Consider the following 19,940-nt stretch of genomic DNA (forward strand, 5'->3'; position numbering starts at 1 on the left):
GTTGATGGACCGGCAAACACATATGTCCCTTCAATGGTGGAATCTCAGCAATCTAATGAAGGGGCGGTCATTTCAAGACCCTGTGCCTCAGACCATAATCACAACAGACGCATCCATGATAGGTTGGGGAGCTCGTCTCAACAATCATACCATTCAAGGGGAATGGGATGCCAAACAGAAACAGCTTCACATAAACCACCTAGAATTATTAGCTGTATTTCTTGCCCTAAAAGCGTTTCAACCTCTTCTCAAACAGAAGACTGTTCTAATAAAAACAGACAACATGACAGCCATGTATTACCTCAACAAACAGGGCGGGAAACATTCATCTCAACTGTCCCTACTAGCCCAAACAATATGGAAATGGGCAATTCACAATCACATTCATCTGTTAGCACAATACATTCCAGGGATAGGCAATCAGCTGGCGGATCTCCTAAGCAGGAATCACCAACAAACCCATGAATGGGAGATTCACTCCCAAGTACTTCAAAAGTAGGGGACCCCAGAAATAGACCTATTTGCAACAAGCGAAAACGCAAAATGCCAAATTTCGCATCCAGACACCCACATCCCCTGTCCAAGAGCAATGCTCTATGGATCATTTGGTCAGGGATATTTGCTTACACTTTTCCTCCTCTCCCACTCCTTCCCTTTCGGGTCAGCAAACTATGTCAAACATCACTCACCGTGATACTCATAGCACCAACATGGGCACACCAGCATTAGTACACAACATTCCTAGATCTGTCTGTAGTACCTCATTCCAAACTCCCAAACAGACCAGATTTGTTAACACAGAACAAAGGTCAACTCAGGCATCCAAACACCAATGCTCTCAATTTTGCAATTTTGCTCCTGAAGTCATAGAATTTGGTTACCTAAAGCTTCCACCAGAATGTATGGAAGTAATTAAACAAGCTTGTAAACCTACTACTAGACAATGTTACACAAACAAGTGGAAAAGATTTGTCTACTACTGTCAATCTAAAAACACTGATCCTCTAACAGCATCTATACAAGATATTGTATGCTATTTACTTCATTTGCAAAAATCAAATTTGGCTTTCTCAGGCTTTCTCATCCATCAAGAAACACCTTAATGCAATATCTGCATACTTACAAACTATTCAACATACTTCTCTATTCAGAGTTCCAGGTTATTAAAGCCTTCATGGAAGGATTAAAACGCATTATTCCACCGAGAACACCACCTGTTCCATCGTGGAACTTAAAGATCGTACTTGCACTCTTGTCAAATTCAATTTTTAACATGGAAAGTCACCTTCCTTGTAGCTATTACTTCTTTACGAAGAGTTAGTGAAATACAAGCGTTCACTCTTTTTTCCAAGTGCACAAACATAAGGTTGTACTTAGAACAAATTCAAAATTTCTATGAAAAGTAGTATCTCCTTTTCACATCAGCCAAACAGTGGAATTGCCAGTCTTCGTTCCACAGCCAGACTCAGTGGCAGAAAGAGCTCTTTATACCCTAGATCTAAAAAGAGCTCTCATGTATTATATAGACAGAACTAAAGATTTTAGGAAAACATAGAAACTTTTTGTTGCTTTCCAACAACCACATAAAGGCAATTCTATATCAAAACAAGGTTTAGCAAGATGGATTGTTAGATGCATACAAACATGCTATATCAAAGCAAAAAGACAACTTTTGATCACTCCTAGAGCACATTCGACAAGAAAGAAAGGTGTGTCAATGGCATTTTTAGGAAGCATACCAATGGTTGATATATGTAAAGAACCACATGGTCAACTCCTCATACATTTACAAAACACTACTGTGTTGATGTTCTGTCACAGCAACAAGCCACTGTAGGTCAAGCTGTATTAAGAACACTATTTCAAACAACTCCTACAGGCTAGCCACCGCTTTTTGTTGGGAGGGCTAACTGCTTTGTAGTTTATGCATAGCATGTGTATCTGCAGCTACACATGCCGTCGAACGGAAAATGTCACTTACCCAGTGTACATCTGTTTGTGGCATGTAGTGCTGCAGATTCACATGCATCCTCCCCGGAAGCCTGTAGTCACTCAAGTTTAACATTTTGTACATATGTAGATACATTTACATTTGCATGGACATCTCTTTGTATTCTTATACTCTATCACTCCTTTCTTCACCCTTTGCGGGAAAACAATCTAACAATGGAGTCGATGCCCATGCGCACTGTAACCAAGAGGAGGACTCACTTGATGCCGTGACTCCGAAAAGACTTCTTCGAAGAAAAACAACTTGTAATACTCCGAGCCCAACACTAGATGTCGGAAGAGCTATGCATAGCATGTGAATCTGCAGCACTACATGCCACGAACAGATGTACACTGGGTAAGTGACATTTTCCATATATATAGCCTAGCTTGTCTACAGTGGCTAATATTTTACTCCTTCATAGTTTGCAACAAAAAACGTTTTCTATTACAGGAATAAAATTTACAAAAGAACATAAAGTGCAACGTGGTCTGCAAGGAGATTTGATCGCATAGGCTGCCACTTAGGTGACCGGAGTGTGCAACCGGTTTGGGGAAGGCAACCAAGAAATGTATTGTGTTTAGTCTTCAACCTAGTTAACAGATATCTGTGATAACTTTTTGTTACTCACGTGTACGGTAATACAGCAAACAAACTTTTGATGTGTCTACGATATGAGACCATGCACTTTTTACCTTCAGAATAATTCCTGTCATTTCCGCACATCATTACAAAACTGGCTTTTAAAATATGTTTAAAAGATATTGAAAAGATCTCAGGCGTGCTCAATAAAACTGGTCTTTTTAGTGTAAGTGATCCATAGTATCTTCATAGCATTATTGCACTTTAAATGATCTAATAGTAACATACAATTAAAATTGGTCTCCTCCTAACGCACATTGACAACCAAAGAAGAACAGTTTACAGTCTTATATGATCAGTGACATAATTTAGTCCTAGTTCGTAGTGACATATGTATGCGGACATGCCTCATGGGGATGCCGGGAATTGCCTCAGGAAGCCATTTTCTATCTTTTGGATGGAGGTGAAATTTCTAATTCCCCACACCCATATGCACCTAATTCTGAGGCTCATATTAAAAGCTCTTTAGTGCTACTTTTGAGCTTTGTTGTCAGAATGTTCTGTATCTGCTTACATTTGTTGTCAGATAAAAACCCTTAAATATGGTAATGCTGTCAAGGGCTGAAATTTAGAATCATTTACCCTCCAAGACCTGCTCTTCTTTTTCTTAGGACCATAGGCCATAACATGGGTCTTTTATTTGTTAAACTGACAGTTCTAAATCCTTCATAAAGAACATAAATTGATTTAACAATTTTTGCAGTCCATTTAGGGCCTTGGGGATAAGCACTCTGTCATCCACTTATAACAATGCGGGGATTGGTTGAGTGCCGACATATGGAAGATCCACAATCATCTTCACTAGATAACCTTCTAGGTCATTGATATAGAGCATAAACAAGAAACGTGCTAGCATGCAACCCTGCTGAACATCCCTATGTATGTTAAACAGGCTTCTTGTTTCCCCATTTATACCATATCTCACACTTGCCATTCCCCCTGCTTGGAGCTGCTTGAGAAAGCACGCAATATTAGGCTGTCCGGCCAACCCTTTCACAGTGTCCCACAATTGTGTGTGCCAAAGTCGAAGGTTGAGCTGAGTTCGATCAATGCTCCTTAAATACTCCCCTGATCTGTTATATAATTATTGAAAACAAGGTAGAGCTTTATACATTATTCTACAGTACCCAGACCAGACCGAAGACTGAACTGCAGATCAACCATATTGTGTTATGCCCACACTTCAAGACCCTAAGGTAGATTTCGCCCCATATGTTTTACAGATTAATTAATACGGAACATAAAGTGATAACACTATGGTGTTTCCTTTACTTCTGTTTTTGAAAATGGGGACAGTTGTAATCAATCAGTCAATCAATCAAGGATTTATAGAGCGCAATAATCACCCGTTAGGGTCTCAAGGCGCTGGGGGGGGGGGAGCTTCTGGTCGTAGAGCCATGTCTTGAGGCATTTCCTGATTGTCAAGAGGTCTTGGGTCTGGCGAAGGTGGAGCGGTAGGGAGTTCCAGGTCTTGGCTGCTAGGTGAGAGAAGGATCTTCCTCCGGCGGTGGTGCAGTGGATGCGGGGGATGGAGGCGAGGCTGGGGGAGCTAAGATTGCGGGTGGGGGTTTGGAAGGTGAGTCTGTCGTTGAGGTAGGCTGGGCATGTGTCGTGGAGGGCCTTGTGTGCTTTGATGAGGAGTTTGAAAGTGATCCTCTTTGATACTGGTAGCTGACAGTGAAGGTCTCTGAGGTGGGGGGAAATGTAGTCGCGGCGTGGGATGTCCAGAATGAGGCGGGCGGATGCGTTCTTGATTCTTTGCAGCTTTGTTAGGAGTTTGGTTGTTATTCCTGCATACAGGGAGTGCAGAATTATTAGGCAAATGAGTATTTTGACCACATCATCCTCTTTATGCATGTTGTCTTACTCCAAGCTGTATAGGCTCGAAAGCCTACTACCAATTAAGCATATTAGGTGATGTGCATCTCTGTAATGAGAAGGGGTGTGGTCTAATGACATCAACACCCTATATCAGGTGTGCATAATTATTAGGCAACTTAACAAAAAACAAATATATACCCATTTCAATTATTTATTATTACCAGTGAAACCAATATAACATCTCAACATTCACAAATATACATTTCTGACATTCAAAAACAAAACAAAAACAAATCAGTGACCAATATAGCCACCTTTCTTTGCAAGGACACTCAAAAGCCTGCCATCCATGGATTCTGTCAGTGTTTTGATCTGTTCACCATCAACATTGCGTGCAGCAGCAACCACAGCCTCCCAGACACTGTTCAGAGAGGTGTACTGTTTTCCCTCCTTGTAAATCTCACATTTGATGATGGACCACAGGTTCTCAATGGGGTTCAGATCAGGTGAACAAGGAGGCCATGTCATTAGATTTCCTTCTTTTATACCCTTTCTTGCCAGCCACGCTGTGGAGTACTTGGACGCGTGTGATGGAGCATTGTCCTGCATGAAAATCATGTTTTTCTTGAAGGATGCAGACTTCTTCCTGTACCACTGCTTGAAGAAGGTGTCTTCCAGGAACTGGCAGTAGGACTGGGAGTTGAGCTTGACTCCATCCTCAACCCGAAAAGGCCCCACAAGCTCCTCTTTGATGATACCAGCCCAAACCAGTACTCCACCTCCACCTTGCTGGCGTCTGAGTCGGACTGGAGCTCTCTGCCCTTTACCAATCCAGCCACGGGCCCATCCATCTGGCCCATCAAGACTCACTCTCATTTCATCAGTCCATAAAACCTTAGAAAAATCAGTCTTGAGATATTTCTTGGCCCAGTCTTGACGTTTCAGCTTGTGTGTCTTGTTCAGTGGTGGTCGTCTTTCAGCCTTTCTTACCTTGGCCATGTCTCTGAGTATTGCACACCTTGTGCTTTTGGGCACTCCAGTGATGTTGCAGCTCTGAAATATGGCCAAACTGGTGGCAAGTGGCATCGTGGCAGCTGCACGCTTGACTTTTCTCAGTTCATGGGCAGTTATTTTGCGCCTTGGTTTTTCCACACGCTTCTTGCGACCCTGTTGACTATTTTGAATGAAACGCTTGATTGTTCGATGATCACGCTTCAGAAGCTTTGCAATTTTAAGAGTGCTGCATCCCTCTGCAAGATATCTCACTATTTTTGACTTTTCTGAGCCTGTCAAGTCCTTCTTTTGACCCATTTTGACAAAGGAAAGGAAGTTGCCTAATAATTATGCACACCTGATATAGGGTGTTGATGTCATTAGACCACACCCCTTCTCATTACAGAGATGCACATCACCTAATATGCTTAATTGGTAGTAGGCTTTCGAGTCTATACAGCTTGGAGTAAGACAACATGCATAAAGAGGATGATGTGGTCAAAATACTCATTTGCCTAATAATTCTGCACTCCCTGTATAGGGTGTTTCCATAGTCCAATCGGCTGCTGACCAGGGCGTGGGTGACAGTTTTCCTGGTTTCAACGGGAATCCACTTGAAGATTTTGCGGAGAGTGTTGTAGCAGGAAGAGGAAATGGCATTGACATGCTGAGTGTGGAGTCCAAGATGAAACCTAGGTTGCGTGCGTGGGTGGTGGGTGAGGGTGCGGTTCCTAGGGAGGTGGGCCACCAGGAGTCATTCCAAGTTGAGGGGTTGGTGCCAAAGATGAGGATTTCTGTCTTGTCTGTGTTTAACTTGAGGTGGCTCGATTCCATCCAGCTGGCGATGGCGTGAAGTCTGTTGTGGAGGTTGTTCTTTGCAGTTGTAGGGTCTTTTGTGAGGGAGAGGATGAGCTGAGTGTCGTCTGCGTAGCAAACTATGTTGATGTGGTGGGTTCGTGCGATGTTGGCGAGGGGGGCCATGTAAGCGTTGAAGAGCGTGGGGCTGAGCGAAGATCCTTGGGGAACGCCACACATGATTCTGGAGGCTTCTGACAGGAACGGTGGGAGGCAGACTCCCTGGGTTCTGCCTTAGAGAAATGACAAGATCCAGTCGAGTGCCTTGTCGTGGATTCCAGCGTTGTGTAGGCATGTGCGGAGAGTGTGATGACATACCATGTCGAAAGCTGCGGAGAGGTCCAGGAGGATGAGTGCTGCTGTTTCTCCTTCGTCGAACATGGTCCTAATGTCATCTGTGGCAGCAATGAGTGCAGTCTCCGTGCTGTGGTTTCTGCGGAATCCGGATTGGGAGGTGTCGAGTACATTGCTGTCTTCCAGGAACCTGGATAGTTGGCCGTTTATGATTTTGTTCAATGACCTTGGCTGGGAAGGGGAGGAGGGAGATCGGCCAGTAGTTCTTGGGGTCGTCTGGGTCTGCCTTTGGTTTCTTCAGCAGGGCATTGATTTCTGCGTGCTTCCATCTTTCTGGGAAGGTGGCTGACTCGAAGGAGCTGTTGATGGTTTTGCAGAGGTGGGGGGCAATGATGATGTTTGCCTTATTGAAGATATGGTGTAGGCAGGGGTCTGATGGTGATCCGGAGTGGATGGAGGCCATGGTGGTGGTGGTGTCCTCTATGTTGACGGGGGTCCAGGTGTGGAGGAGGTGGGTGTTGCTTGGAGCGTTGGGTTCTTGGTTGTTTGTAGTCAGCTGGTGGGTCTGGGGATTTGAAGCTGTTGTGGATTTCTTCTATCTTTCGACAGAAGTGGGTTGCCAGTGAGTTGCAGAACTCCTGTGATGGCAGTGGTTCGTTGGAGCAGGTCCTGGGGGTGGAGAGCTCATTGACGATGATGAAGAGCTCTTTACTGTTGTGAGCGTTGGCGTCGATGCGGTTTTTGAAGTGGGTCCTTTTGGTGGTGCGGATGAGTTGGTGATGTTTGCGTAGGGCATCCTTGAAAGCGATGTGGTTGGAGTTGGTAGGGTCAAAGTGCCAGGTTTTTTCCATTCTGCAACATAGCCGTTTGGATTCCTGTAGTTCTGGGGTGAACTAGCTGGCCTTGATTCTGTGGGAGGTGTTTGGTGTTTTTTTGAGCGGTGCAAGGGTGTTGGCGCAATCTTCTATCCAGCGATGCAGGTTGGTGGTGGGTCCAGAGGTCCCAGGGGGTGGGGCCTGGACGAGAGTGGAGATCAGTTGATCCGTTGATATTTTGCTCCAGTTGTGTTGGGGGGGGGGTTGTGTGCGGTGGTGGTGAGTGACTGGTTTCTGGTAGGAGAAGTGGGTGCAGCGGTGGTCTGTCCAGCTGAGTTCAGTGGTGTGGCTGAAAGAGACGTGGTTGCTAGCTGAGAAGATGGGGTCAAATGTGTGGCCTGCGGAGTGGGTGGGTGTAGTGACGAGTTGCTTGAGGCCGAGGTTGGCGATTAGGTTGGTGGTGTTGATATCGTTGTTATTTTCTAGGTGGAAGTTTAGGTCACCAAGGCGTATGTAGTCTGTTGAGGCGAGGGCTTTGGAGCTGATGGCGTCGGCGAAGTTGTCGCAGAACTGCGGTCTGGGTCCAGGGGTTCTGTAGACCAGTGTTCCTCTGAGTGTGTTGTTGGCGTTGATGTGGATTTTGAAGTGGAGGTGCTCGGCGGAGTTGATGGTGTCGTGGGAGTTGGTGGAGACTCTTATGGTGTTTTTGTGGACTATGGCGATTCCTCCTCCTGGTCTGTTGATTCGGTCTCTTCTGGTGATCTTGTAGTTTTCTGGTATGGCTATGGCTACATCTGGTTCTGAGGCCGAATTCATCCAGGTTTCAGTGAGGAATGCGATGTCGGGCGAGTATGTGGTCAGGAGGTCCCAGAGTTCAATTGCATGTTTGTGGACGGAGCGGGTGAAAAGGAGGATGCATCTTAGGTGGTTGTCTGTTTTGATTTGGAGTTTGGAGGTTAGGTTGCAGGTGAAATTGCAGGCTTTGCAGGAGAAGGGTCCTTTGGTGTGCGTCGGTGTGGACTGGAAACAGATGGAGGAGCGTCCTGGATTAAGGGCGTGGAGTTCGTTGGCAGTGTAAAGATGTTCGGTGGCGCGGGAGGCGTGTTGGCCAGGGGGTCTGGCGCTGGGCAAGGTCTTGGCGCAGACAGGCTTGCCTTTGGCGCGCCAGCGCTGTGGCCGGCATAAGAGGGGAGGTGGGAGGGAGTGGCAGCTGGGAGAAGGGAGGGAAACCGCCAATGGGGGGGCGGGGGCAGCAGAAGTCAGGAGCGGGAAGTGCTCCGAGGAGGAGGGAGGGGGGGTGGTGCCTTCCGGGAGAGGAGAAGCCAAGAAGCCCAAACAAGCCCAAGACAATGGCAGCACTTACCACAGCAGTGGTGAGGGGGAAGCAACCTGCCTGCAAGGATGCAGGGTCAGAGGTCGCTTCTAACCTTGCGCTGCTGCCGGCATAAGAGGGGAGGTGGGAGGGAGTGGTAGCTGGGGGGAGGGAGGGAAACCTCCAATGGGAGTGAGGGGGCGGAGCAGCAGGAGTCAGGAGCGGGAAGAGGTCTGAGGAGGAGGGAGGGGGGCGGGGCCTTCCGGGAGAAGAGAAGCCAAGAAGCCCAAACAAGCCCCGACAAGCCCAAAACAATGGCAGCACTTACCGGAGCAGTGGTGAGGAGGAAGCGACCTGCCTGCAAGGATGCAGTTGTAGCTTGTGACCATTATTTTGGTGGACCCTATCTTACTGCAAGCATTTAAAACATTGGTCAAGAGTGGTGTCCAGAGAGTTAGATTTTCCTTGAATAAGTCTGCAGTAGCCCCATAAAGCCCTGGGGTTTTATCGCTTGTGCATTTGTTTAATGTGGCCACAGCCTTGTGTAATTCAACCCTGAGCACCTCGTGATCCTATATGTTATTATCACTGATTTGTATTAAGTGGGAGAAAGAGAAGCAAAACAACTAAGGATGCCCTTGGCTTCCCAGTCTATACAGATCCCATCAAAATGAGAGGTGTATCTTATCTTGTACATTCCCTGACGTGGGATATGAGACCCTAGGAATCTAATAGATTATTTATAAGGATCTTCACCCACAATTACCATCTGTGACATGCTTCATCATCAGATTCTCACCCACTATTCCTAGAGTGAGTGGGTGGACTCAACACAGTTTGTAAGCAGAGCACTTATTCTAAAGGAATCTATTGTTATAATTGCCTGCAGATTCCTCTAATCTATTCTTTATTAAGAGAACCTTTGGCAAGATAAAAAAACGGTTTAAAAGGTGGCATTGTTAGGATATATGACCCAAACGTCACCGTCCGACATGTTTCAGCCCTACTCACTGTCCATTGGGGTCATTGGGCTTTCTTCAGGACCACTATTTACTATAATCCCCGTTGCACAATTGTAATCAACTGACATGAAATGTAGTAATTAGGTGCAAAGTTGTCACACTTGTAAAAACATGCATGTATGTAAAAACCATAAATGTGAATTTCCTTATGTTTATACTGCCCAATTACATTTCAAGGCTCCATATGGTCTTAGGAGGAGGGCGGGCCCTGTAGTCACACATTCGTCAACAGTTCATGCCCTACGTGACACCTCTTCTGTATCCTCTGAGCCTTGCATTATCTCTGGCCATGCCACCTGAATAAACTTGTTTAGGAACACTATAAACCTTGATGAAATGATCTAGCCTCATATCAGGCTGAAATACAGCATCCAGGCCCGAGTCGGGGAGCTCGTGAAAATATATAAATGACTCACTACCTTCCAGAACATTTGGGAATCTTTCATTGTTCTAGTGGCTATTAGTGAATCGTATGGTCCTTTCTAATTTCAATTTTTCTAGTATCTATGGCTCCTTTAAAGGCCGTCCGACAACCAAGGATTCGTTCCCCTTTCCTTGCTGTCATTTTTAGAGTTTTTATAAGATCGTTGTGACATTTAGAGCAGTTGGAGATAGGGACAAGCTGCAGCTCCTTAGCAGATTCATATACTTCAGCATATATCCTTGTAATATCGGTAGCCCGGGCATTCCCATCTCGACTGGTGATAAATACAGCATTATTTAGCAGGATAATACTATGCAATAATCTAGGCTTGCCCTCGCGATCCCATTTCTGCAGGTTTCCCTTGCTCCTTATCTTGTCTATTGGTTCAGCATCTTGTTCCTCCTGTATGGTGAGAGAACCAGTGCCATAAGAAATAGAAAGCAAGTTATGATCACCAAATATATTTTCTACACCGTTTTATTCATGGAACAGATTTGTCATAGCATGTGGAACAAAGTATGAAATCGATTAAACGATTTTGATCCCTCCCCACTTAAGTAGGGGTCAAATTGGTGTCACTGAATGAAGGGCAAAATCTAAGCAATATTTTTGGAGTAACGTACCTTCTCATGGAGTGTGAGAAAAGTGCAAAAATACCTCGCCTCTAAGATTCATTACACTACAACAATATTGCCTGGTTTGGCACAATCATGCCATCTTTATTTGGCTAAAATGGCTATAAAAGTACATGAGCGAAAATACATAAATAAATACAATAATGAAAGGAGAAAATGGTTAAAAGCTAAAATCTTGTGGTATTTAAAAATAGTAAATCACTCAGGACTATCTCGTTCCTTAAAGCTTACATGCGGTGATTAGAAACGTTTACAGTCTGACAGGTGCTCCCTACTCCTTCCTCGTACTCACTGAGCATCTTTTGTAACTAATCACCGCGGAGCTTGTTTATGTTGTCTAATATTGGCTTCACGTATAAGAGGGCCTAGCAAACGTTTGCCGTGGGGTGTGCAAAACCGCAGACGGCGCTTTGCATTGTGGGGCATTATTACAGGGACACAATGGGAGATTTAAATACAAGGATCCCTGTGTTGGAAATACCAGCGAAAAGTGTATGGTTTTAAATCGTAATCGGGTAAGGAAAAATCTGTGCAGAATGTTAGTGATGATAGCTAAGTAGCAGATAGCAAATTTGATAGCCAACAAACACTGCCAAGCTGTAGTTGCTGTGTCTCCTCCATACGGTTCTTGTGGTGAAAGTTATGGAATAAGATTCTTACTAAGTCGTCTGACTTACTTACAGTAATCTCTGGGACACCCTTGTGTCGTGAATGTTTGTTTGATGAACCACAGCCGCGAGATGGCAGACACATTATCCATGGCGAAACAGTCAAAGGTTATATTGATCTTGTAATTTTTGCACCAGGATTCCTCCACTGAAGTACTGGGTTTTTCAGAACCCAGTGGTGCCAGGGAACACACCCTAAGACTTTGAGTCCTTCCTGTTTCAGACTACAGAAACACAGAGTCTTCTTGGTGAAGTCAAAGATCTTTTTTATTGGTTTCAGCCAGTAACAGGTATCCTAGAAGTACAACACGGTGTATATTCTCAGGAGACTGCTCCCCTTGCAAAGCTAACCTTCTCTTTTATACAAAATATTATGCTTTAGGCAAACATTCCTTATTTTACAGTTGACCATTCACATATTTTCACTACAAAGAAATAGCAGGGTTATGATGACAAGCCATATTTCAGTTTGTCCAGCCCTCAATCAATTACCCGGCAAGGCTCAGTACTTTCATCAGATATCGACGGACCCCCAATATAAACAGGCACCTCCTCCTTGTAAAGCAAGTCATAAAGAAAGAAACCGGGACAGGTGCGTGTAAGATTAGGCATGGTCTGTGTGTGATGAAAGGTTTTATGATGTGTTGTACCTTGATACTAATCTCATTGGGCCACTGGGAAAGAAACTGGCCGAACAGGTTTGGCTTCAGGCAGTGGAGTCAGCTTGCCCAGGTCACAGAGGAGTCAGCAAAGATGTACGTGTCCTTCAGACTCGTTTTCAGCATTAGACATTGGCCTATGTGAGGGCAATCACAAAATGGCTGTCGTTTAAATGGAACACGAGGGTTCAGGACGGAAACTCTGATATTCGGGTGATTTTATCACCTGAATATGAATACAATGCTTGTGCATACTATTCTAATCATTCTCGGTCTGCTGATACCAAAATCGTTGTGATACGACGATGTTTATAACATGGGTCTAGAATTTTCAGTACCACACCACACCCTAAGCCATAACCAAGTCCAACCACAGATTGGCATGCAGATGGGCAAATATTGTGGAATGGACAACAGCCTACATAAATAGGGGTTTTGCAGCCAGTTCACATTTGCGTACCGCCAAACCCTGGCACAAATGGTCCCTATTGTGGGAAAGTACCATCTTGCCTGGCATGTTACCCCCATATTTCACTGTATATATGTTGTTTTAGTGTATGTGTCACTGGGACCCTGCCAGCCAGGGCCCCGGTGCTCATAAGTGTGCCCTGTATGTGTTCCCTGTGTGATGACTAACTATCTCACTGAGGCTCTGCTAACCAGAACCTCATTGGTTATGCTCTCTCTGCTTTCTAAATTGTCACTAACAGGCTAGTGACCAATTTCACCAATTCACATTGGCATACTGGAACACCCTTATAATTCCCTAGTGTATGATACTGAGGTACCCAGGGTATTGGGGTTCCAGGAGATCCCTATGGGCTGCAGCATTTCTTTTGCCACCCATAGGGAGCTCTGACAATTCTTACACAGGCCTGCCACTGCAGCCTGAGTGAAATAACGTCCACGTTATTTCAGAGCCATTTACCATTGCACTTAAGTAATTTATAAGTCACCTATATGTCTAACCTTCACCTGGTGATGGTTGGGTGCTAAGTTACTTAGTGTGTGGGCACCCTGCCACTAGCCAAGGTGCCCCCACATCGTTCAGGGCAAATTCCCTGGACTTTGTGAGTGCGGGGACACCATTTCACGCATGCACTATACATAGGTCACTACCTATGTATCGCGTCACAATGGTAACTCCGAACATGGCCATGTAACATGTCTAAGATCATGGAATTGTCACCCCAAAGCCATTCTGGCATTGGGGAGACAATTCCATGATCCCCGAGTCTCTAGCACAGACCCGGGTACTGCCAAACTGCCTTTCCCGGGGTTTCACTGCAGCTGCTGCCAACCCCTCAGACAGGTTTCTGCCCTCCTGGGGTCCAGCCAGGCCTGGCCCAGGAAGGCAAAACAAAGGACTTCCTCAGAGAGAGGGTGTTACACCCTCTCCCTTTGGAAAAAGGTGTCAGGGCTGGGGAGGAGGCTCCTCCCCCAGCCTCTGGAAATGCTTTGATGGGCACAGATGGTGCCCATCCCTGCATAAGCCAGTCTACACCGGTTCAGGGATCCCCCAGCCCTGCTCTGGCGCGAAACTGGACAAAGGAAAGGGGAGTGACCACTCCCCTGACCTGCACCCAGAGCTCCTCCAGCGTGCCCCAGACCTCTGCCATCTTGGATTCAGAGGTGTGCTGGCATACTGGACTGTTCTGAGTGGCCAGGGCCAGCAGGTGACGTCAGAGACTCCTTCTGATAGGCTCTTGCCTGTGTTACTAGCCTATCCTCTTTCCTAGGTAGCCAAACCTCCTTTTCTGGCTATTTAGGGTCTCTGCTTTGGGGAATTCTTCAGATACCGAATGCAAGAGCTCACCAGAGTTCCTCTTCATCTCCCTCTTCACCTTCTGCCAAAGGTTCGATCGCTGACTGCTCAGGACGCCTGCAAATCCGCAACAAAGTAGCAAAGACGACTACTGCAACCTTGTATCGCTTCATCCTGCTGGCTTTCTCGACTGTTTCCTAGTGGTGCATGCTCTGGGGGTAGCCTGCCTCCTTCTTGCACCAAGAGCTCTGAAGAAATCTCCCGTGGGTCGACGGAATCTTCCCCCTGCAACCGCAGGCAACAAAAGACTGCATCACCGGTCCTCTGGGTCCCCTCTCAGCATGACGAGCGTTGTCCCTGGAACTCAGCAACTCTGTCCAAGTGACTCCCACAGTCCAGTGACTCTTCAGTCCAAGTTTGGTGGAGGTAAGTCCTTGCCTCCCCACGCTAGACTGCATTGCTGGGTACCGCGTGATTTGCAGCTGCTCCAGCTCCTGTGCACTCTTCCAGGATTTCCTTCGTGCACAGCCAAGCCTGGGTCCCCGGCACTCTAACCTGCTGTGCACAACCTTCTGAGTTGTCCTCCGGCATCGTGGGACTTCCTTTTGTGTCTTCGGGTGAGCTCCGGTTCACTCCTCTTCGTTGTGCCTGTTCCGGCACTTCTGCGGGTGCTGCCTGCTTCTGTGAGTGCTCCCTGTCTTGCTTGGCGCCCCCTCTGTCTCCTCACACAAGTGGCGACATCCTGGTCCCTCCTGGGCTACAGCAGCATCCAAAAACCCTAACCGCGACCCTTGCAGCTAGCAAGGCTTGTTTGTGGTCTTTCTGCGTGGGAACACCTCTGCAAGCTTCTTCACGACGTGGGACATCCATCCTCCAAAGGGGAAGTTCCTAGTCCTCTTCGTTCTTGCAGAAACCAAAGCTTCTTCCATCCGGTGGAGCTTCTTTGCACCCTCAGCTGGCATTTCCTGGGCATCTGCCCACTCTCGACATTGTCGCGACTCTTGGACTTGGTCCCCTTGTTTCACAGGTACTCAAGTCCAGAAATCCACTGTTGTTGCTTTGCTGGTGTTGGTCTTCCTTGCAGAAACCCCCTATCACTACTTCTGTGCTCTCTGGGGGTTCTAGGTGCACTTTACATCTACTTTTCAGGGTCTTGGGGTGGGCTATTTTTCTAACCCTCACTGTTTTCTTAAAGTCCCAGCGACCCTCTACAAGCTCACATAGGTTTGGGGTCCATTCGTGGTTCGCATTCCACTTTTGGAGTATATGGTTTGTGTTGCCCCTATACCTATGTGCTCCTATTGCAATCTATTGTAACTTTACACTGCTTGCATTACTTCCTTTAGCTATTACTGCATATTTTTGGTATTGTGTACATATATCTTGCGTATATTTGGCATCCTCATACTGAGGGTACTCACTGAGATACTTTTGGCATATTGTCAGAAAAATAAAGTACCTTTATTTTTAGTATATCTGTGTATTGTGTTTTCTTATGATATTGTGCATATGACACCAGTGGTATAGTAGGAGCTTTGCATGTCTCCTAGTTCAGCCTACGCTGCTCTGCTATAGCTACCTTCTATCAGCCTAAGCTGCTAGAAACACCTCTTCTACACTAATAAGGGATAACTAGACCTGGTACAGAGTGTAAGTACCCCTTGGTACCCACTACAAGCCAGGCCAGCCTCCTACATTGGTTGTGCAGCGGTGGGATAGGTACTGGTAACTACTTACCACTTTGTCATATTGTACTTTTCATAAGAGAATAATATACAAAACAAATTCAGTGTATGTACACCTAACCAAAAAGTTTTGCTTTTCTTCTCTTACACTATCTGCTAAGTGCTGAAAAGTACCTCTAAAACTTTCTAAAAGTTTTCAAAAGTTGAAAAAGTTTTTGTTTCCTGTTGGCGTTGATGTGGATTTTGAAGTGGAGGTGCTCGGCGGAGTTGATGGTGTCATGGGAGTTGGTGGAGACTCTTATGGTGTTTTTGTGGACTATGGCGATTCCTCCTCCTGGTCTGTTGATTCGGTCTCTTCTGGTGATCTTGTAGTTTTCTGGTATGGCTATGGCTACATCTGGTTCTGAGGCCGAATTCATCCAGGTTTCAGTGAGGAATACGATGTCGGGCGAGTATGTGGTCAGGAGGTCCCAGAGTTCAATTGCATGTTTGTGGACGGAGTGGGTGAAAAGGAGGATGCATCTTAGGCGGTTGTCTGTTTTGATTTGGAGTTTGGAGGTTAGGTTGCAGGTAAAATTGCAGGCTTTGCAGGAGAAGGGTCCTTTGGTGTGCGTCGGTGTGGACTGGAAACAGATGGAGGAGCGTCCTGGATTAAGGGCGTGGAGTTCGTTGGCAGTGTAAAGGTGTTCGGTGGCGCGGGAGGTGTGTTGGCCAGGGGGTCTGGCGCTGGGCAAGGTCTTGGCGCAGACGGGCTTGCCTTTGGCGCGCCAGCGCTGTGGCCGGCATAAGGGGGGAGGTGGGAGGGAGTGGCAGCTGGGAGAAGGGAGGGAAACCGCCTATGGGGGGGCGGGGGCAGCAGAAGTCGGGAGCGGGAAGTGCTCTGAGGAGGAGGGAGGGGGGGGTGGTGCCTTCCGGGAGAGGAGAAGCCAAGAAGACCAAACAAGCCCAAGACAATGGCAGCACTTACCGCAGCAGTGGTGAGGGGGAAGCAACCTGCCTGCAAGGATGCAGGGTCAGAGGTCGCTTCTAACCTTGCGCTGCGGCTGGCATAAGAGGGGAGGGAGTGGTAGCTGGGAGGAGGGAGGGAAACCTCCAATGGGAGTGCGGGGGCGGAGCAGCAGGAGTCAGGAGCGGGAAGAGGTCTGAGGAGGAGGGAGGGGGGCGGGGCCTTCCGGGAGAAGAGAAGCCAAGAAGCCCAAACAAGCCCCGACAAGCCCAAAACAATGGCAGCACTTACCGGAGCAGTGGTGAGGAGGAAGCGACCTGCCTGCAAGGATGCAGTTGTAGCTTGTGACCATTATTTTGGTGGACCCTATCTTACTGCAAGCATTTAAAACATTGGTCAAGAGTGGTGTCCAGAGAGTTAGATTTTCCTTGAATAAGTCTGCAGTAGCCCCATAAAGCCCTGGGGTTTTATCGCTTGTGCATTTGTTTAATGTGGCCACAGCCTTGTGTAATTCAACCCTGAGCACCTCGTGATCCTATATGTTATTATCACTGATTTGTATTAAGGGGGAGAAAGAGAAGCAAAACAACTAAGGATGCCCTTGGCTTCCCAGTCTATACAGATCCCATCAAAATGAGAGGTGTATCTTATCTTGTACATTCCCTGACGTGGGATATGAGACCCTAGGAATCTAATAGATTATTTATAAGGATCTTCACCCACAATTACCATCTGTGACATGCTTCATCATCAGATTCTCACCCACTATTCCTAGTGTGAGTGGGTGGACTCAACACAGTTTGTAAGCAGAGCACTTATTCTAAAGGAATCTATTGTTATAATTGCCTACAGATTCCTCTAATCTATTCTTTATTAAGAGAACCTTTGGCAAGATAAAAAAACGGTTTAAAAGGTGGCATTGTTAGGATATATGACCCAAACGTCACCGTCCGACATGTTTCAGCCCTACTCACTGTCCATTGGGGTCATTGGGCTTTCTTCAGGACCACTATTTACTATAATCCCCGTTGCACAATTATAATCAACTGACATGAAATGTAGTAATTAGGTGCAAAGTTGTCTCACTTGTAAAAACATGCATGTATGTAAAAACCATAAATGTGAATTTCCTTATGTTTATACTGCCCAATTACATTTCAAGGCTCCATATGGTCTTAGGAGGAGGGCGGGCCCTGTAGTCACACATTTGTCAACAGTTCATGCCCTACGTGACACCTCTTCTGTATCCTCCGATTCTTGCATTATCTCTGGCCATGCTACCTGAATAAACTTGTTTAGGAACACTATAAACCTTGATGAAATGATCTAGCCTCATATCAGGCTGAAATACAGCATCCAGGCCCGAGTCGGGGAGCTCGTGAAAATATATAAATGACTCACTACCTTCCAGAACATTTGGGAATCTTTCATTGTTCTAGTGGCTATTAGTGAATCGTATGGGTCCTTTCTAATTTCAATTTTTCTAGTACCTATGGCTCCTTTAAAGGCCGTCCGACAACCAAGGATTCGTTCCCTCCGTCCTCGGACCCCCACCCACCCCTGCCAGCCACGCAAGAAACCTCGGCTTCATCCTGGACTCCGCCCTCACCATGTCCAAACAGGTCAGCGCCGTCTCCTCCTCCTGTTTCAACACCCTTCGAATGCTCCGCAGAATCTTCAAGTGGATTCCAACAGAAACCAGAAAGACGGTGACCCAGGCCCTCGTCAGCAGCAGACTTGACTACGGCAACGCACTCTACACAGGCATCCCAACCAAAGACATCAAACGCCTCCAACGTATCCAAAATGCCTCCGCCCGACTGATCCTCAACATACCCCGCCGAAGTCACATCTCCCCTCACCTAAAGGAACTCCACTGGCTCCCGGTAGACAAGAGGATCACCTTCAAACTCCTGACCCACGCTCACAAGGCACTTCACAACACCGGACCCTCCTACCTCAACACCAGACTCAACTTCTACACTCCAACACGTCAACTCCGATCCGCCAACCTCGCCCTCGCCATCGTACCCCGAATCCAGCGCAAGACGTTCGGCGCCAGATCCTTCTCCTTCCTCGCCGCCAAGACCTGGAACTCTCTCCCCACATCTCTTCGCCAGACCCAGGACCTCCTCGCATTCAGAAGGCTCCTCAAGACCTGGCTCTTCGACCGCTAAACCAGCAGCGCTTCCCCCCCCCCCCCCCCCCCTCAGCGCCTCGAAACCCTGACGGGTACATAGCGCGCTTTATAAATACTATGATTGATTGATTGATTGATTCCCCTTTCCTTGCTGTCATTTTTAGAGTTTTTATAAGATCGTCGTGACATTTAGAGCAGTTGGAGATAGGGACAAGCTGCAGCTCCTTAGCAGATTCATATACTTCAGCATATATCCTTGTAATATCGGTAGCCCGGGCATTCCCATCTCGACTGGTGATAAATACAGCATTATTTAGCAGGATAATACTATGCAATAATCTAGGCTTGCCCTCGCGATCCCATTTCTGCAGGTTTACCTTGCTCCTTATCTTGTCTATTGGTTCAGCATCTTGTTCCTCCTGTATGGTGAGAGAACCAGTGCCATAAGAAATAGAAAGCAAGTTATGATCACCAAATATATTTTCTACACCGTTTTATTCATGGAACAGATTTGTCATAGCATGTGGAACAAAGTATGAAATCGATTAAACGATTTTGATCCCTCCCCACTTAAGTAGGGGTCAAATTGGTGTCACTGAATGAAGGGCAAAATCTAAGCAATATTTTTGGAGTAACGTACCTTCTCATGGAGTGTGAGAAAAGTGCAAAAATACCTCGCCTCTAAGATTCATTACACTACAACAATATTGCCTGGTTTGGCACAATCATGCCATCTTTATTTGGCTAAAATGGCTATAAAAGTACATGAGCGAAAATACATAAATAAATACAATAATGAAAGGAGAAAATGGTTAAAAGCTAAAATCTTGTGGTATTTAAAAATAGTAAATCACTCAGGACTATCTCGTTCCTTAAAGCTTACATGCGGTGATTAGAAACGTTTACAGTCTGACAGGTGCTCCCTACTCCTTCCTCGTACTCACTGAGCATCTTTTGTAACTAATCACCGCGGAGCTTGTTTATGTTGTCTAATATTGGCTTCACGTATAAGAGGGCCTAGCAAACGTTTGCCGTGGGGTGTGCAAAACCGCAGACGGCGCTTTGCATTGTGGGGCATTATTACAGGGACACAATGGGAGATTTAAATACAAGGATCCCTGTGTTGGAAATACCAGCGAAAAGTGTATGGTTTTAAATCGTAATCGGGTAAGGAAAAATCTGTGCAGAATGTTAGTGATGATAGCTAAGTAGCAGATAGCAAATTTGATAGCCAACAAACACTGCCAAGCTGTAGTTGCTGTGTCTCCTCCATA

The sequence above is a fragment of the Pleurodeles waltl genome, chromosome 3_1 (genome assembly GCF_031143425.1).
Source record: "Pleurodeles waltl isolate 20211129_DDA chromosome 3_1, aPleWal1.hap1.20221129, whole genome shotgun sequence".
NCBI classification, from domain to species: Eukaryota; Metazoa; Chordata; class Amphibia; order Caudata; family Salamandridae; genus Pleurodeles; species Pleurodeles waltl.